The sequence below is a fragment of the Sturnira hondurensis genome, unplaced genomic scaffold (assembly GCF_014824575.4).
Source record: "Sturnira hondurensis isolate 20B ecotype Veracruz unplaced genomic scaffold, ASM1482457v3 Scaffold0021354, whole genome shotgun sequence".
In the NCBI taxonomy this organism is placed as follows: domain Eukaryota; kingdom Metazoa; phylum Chordata; class Mammalia; order Chiroptera; family Phyllostomidae; genus Sturnira; species Sturnira hondurensis.
The window spans coordinates 35123550-35126649 of record NW_028093985.1 but is presented as its reverse complement, the minus strand read 5'-3'; the positions used below and the strand labels follow the sequence as shown (position 1 = coordinate 35126649).

Genomic DNA, 3100 nt, shown 5'->3' with positions numbered 1-3100 from the left:
GCTTGTGACACAACGTGGATGGACCTGGAGAGTATTATTATAAGTGAAATAAGCCAGTCAGAGAAAGACACATGCTATGTGACTTCACTTATATGTGGGATCTATGAACAAAATAAATTAACAAACAAAATAGAAACAGACTCATAGCTGTCAGGGGGGAGGGGTAGGAGGGCTAGATGGGAAAGCTAAAGGTATTAAGCAAAACAAAGTTTTATAGACAACAGTATGGCCATTAACAGAGGCAACTGGGGGTGGGGCAAGACTGGAGAGGGTGAAGGGAGGAGAAATGGTAATGGAAAAAGACATGGCTTGGGGTGAACACACAATACAACCTAGAGGTGATGTATTACAGAACTGTATACCTTAAACCTACATAGTTTTACCAAACAATGTAACCCCAATAAATTCAATAAGAAAAACAAAAAGAGAGTTGAAAGATTTCTACTTGCTTTTTTTATGTTCAGTGATCTCAGAACTTTTTATTGGTCTCCTGCCCCCTAATGGGGTGCAGGTCTTAATGCCTTAGAACTTGGGTGCCATTGACCTCAGACACCACTTTACCATCCACAGTTCTGCACGTGGTCATCTTTTGAATGGATTGCATAGTTGCTATTGTTCAGGGCATCTCCAGAATCAAAGTCCTTTCCTTCTTCCAGAAGGCAGTGGGAGGTGGTGATCTCAGCCTCCAGCTTGATCTGAATGTTTGGCAGGGCCTTGTACTCCTGGGCCTGGTGCTGCCCCTCTGCATGGGTCTCAGCCAGCTCTGACTCAAGGTGCAGCAGGATCTCATCGAACTGTTCCATATGCATGACATAGCACGTCTCCACCTCCCTCAGGCTGTTCTCCAAGCTTGCCTTCAGAATTTTCTTTGAGTCCAGGTTGATCTCCAATTTCTGAACCAAGTACGCCTCAGCTCTGTGAGTGTTACCCCAGCAGCTCCTGTCTCAGTGGTCTGCCAGGTAGCCACTGTGGTGCTCTCCTCAATCTCCTGTCTAGCTCCTCTCTGCTCTTCCAGGCCAGCTCATCGTACTGGGTCCAGATGTCAGTCATAGTCTTGCTGAGGTCCTGAGATTTGGGGGCACCCAACTTCTTGGTCAACCTAGAGTCGACAATCTGGTTTTATAGACCATTTGCTTCCACCTTGTGGTTCTTCTTTATGAAGAGCAGCTCAAGAGCCTTGATCTCTCTCTCTCTTCAGCTGCAGCCGAGTGGTATTGGTGTCATTGATGACCTTTTGGAGCCCATTGATGTCACTCTCCACAGCCTGGTACATGGCCAACTCCATTTTATACTTGACCGTGAAGTCATCAGCAGCAAGACAAGCATTGCCAATCTGCAGAACAATGAAGGTATTGTCCACAGACCTTGCAAAGAGCATTCACGTCCTCCTTGGTCTTGAAATAATGCCCCCAGTCTCTGACCTGCAATCCCTTTTTCTCTAGGTGTTCCCGGGTTTTGCTTTTTAGTTTTTTATTATCAGCCTCCAGGCTTCTCACCCTCTCCAGGTAGGAGGTCAGGTGGTCATTCAGGCATTGCACAGTCTCCTTCTCTTTCTGAATGTCCCCCAGGCCCACCAGACCCCTGGACCTCCAGCTGCCCTGGATGTTGGTGGAGGGTGATAGAGATCTGGGGCCCCAAGGCCCCATAGATGCTGGCATTGATGGAAGAAAGGGGAGAGAGAAGGAAGGAGAAAAAAACTGGAAGTTTTTTTCTTAAGGGACATTTAGTTTGTCAAAAAAAATTAATCTTCTGATATTCTTTATGTGTCTGTCAGCCTGGAGGGCAATTTGTGAAAATATCACCGTGTAGTTCAATCATTCCTTTTGCAGACTTTATGTGCCTCCCGCTAACGCCTTCATTGCATATCCCTGACTCTCCACTTTTACCACTGAATAATACCAAAAATAACTTTAATCACTAGACTGGGAAGTTAGTAGCCTGACTGTGTGAAGCGAGAAAAAGCTATGACTACTCCATAAGCAAACGGTCAGCAATGTCTATTTTTAGCTCTTCAGTTCCACCCAGCCCTTCCTTGTGTCTGTTGTCTCCAAAGCTGAGTGTCTCTCACGCTTTCCATCGGGGTGACGTGGCTCACTTGGTGGTCATGCCCCTCCAGGTGACAGGTCAGTGCTTCCTCTGCCATGCTAAATCACTCCCTGCTCCTCTCTCTGGTTCTATGTTCTAAGATTGCATTGAATTCTCTTGTCTGCTTTTATCTTTCTTATTCTCTTTGTTTTTTTATAAGTTTCTACTCTTTTGTTGTTATAGTTCCTTAACTATCCATTTAATGGAGTCTCAAGCAGGAGATAAAAATATCCTCATTCTTAAAACATATTGCAATAAACTTTAGAAGGTTTATCTGTTAAAGACAGTTCTCTTGAGGTTTTACTAGGATTGCTTTGGATTTTTAGGTTGAGGATGTCAATTCTATGTTACAGTGTCTTCCTATGCAAACATGGTAAGTCTCTCCACTTATTTTGATCATTCTGACCTTATGCAAGTCTTTTCAATTTTCTTTATGTTGGCTTTCGTACTAAATATACTCCTTTGATGAAGAGCGTAAGTGACACAAAGGAAAAGCATATTTGTGACCTGAAAATTTGACCCAGAAGGTAGTGCCAAAGGACAAAGAGAAAAAACATGTGAGGGAAGAGTTGAGAGCCTTGGCAAACAGACCCAGTAATTCCAACAGCCTTCTAATAGGACATTCACAGGGATAGAACAGAGAGACTATAGGAAGAAATGAAAGAATAAAATTGCCTAAAGTTGCAGAATGATGAAACACACAAACACACACAAACTCCACAATGTGGGCAACTTAGAAAGAGATTAGAAGAACTTCTAAAGGGTTCAAGAGAGCAAAGATAAGTTCAATAAATTCATTTCATGAGGATTTTCTCCACTCATAAACAGATTAGAATTGCTGATTTTGGAGACAGCAAATAAAAGCTGCAAACATTGCTTCTTGGTGGCAAGCATGGTCTGTCACCAGAACGAGGAAATGCTATGGAAGCTGTGGCAGCATGGCGTTTCTGTATTTGTTGCTGTCTTCCCCAGCCACTGAGGGACCGCCAGTTAACGGCAGATATCACAGGGCCCA

At 43.8% G+C, this 3100-nt stretch overlaps 1 pseudogene; it reads right to left on the bottom strand.

Moving 5' to 3' along the window:
- Positions 1 to 514: 514 nt before the first annotated feature.
- Positions 515 to 1646, bottom strand: LOC118977482 (keratin, type I cytoskeletal 18-like; annotated as a pseudogene).
- Between the last annotated feature and the right edge of the window lie 1454 nt (positions 1647 to 3100).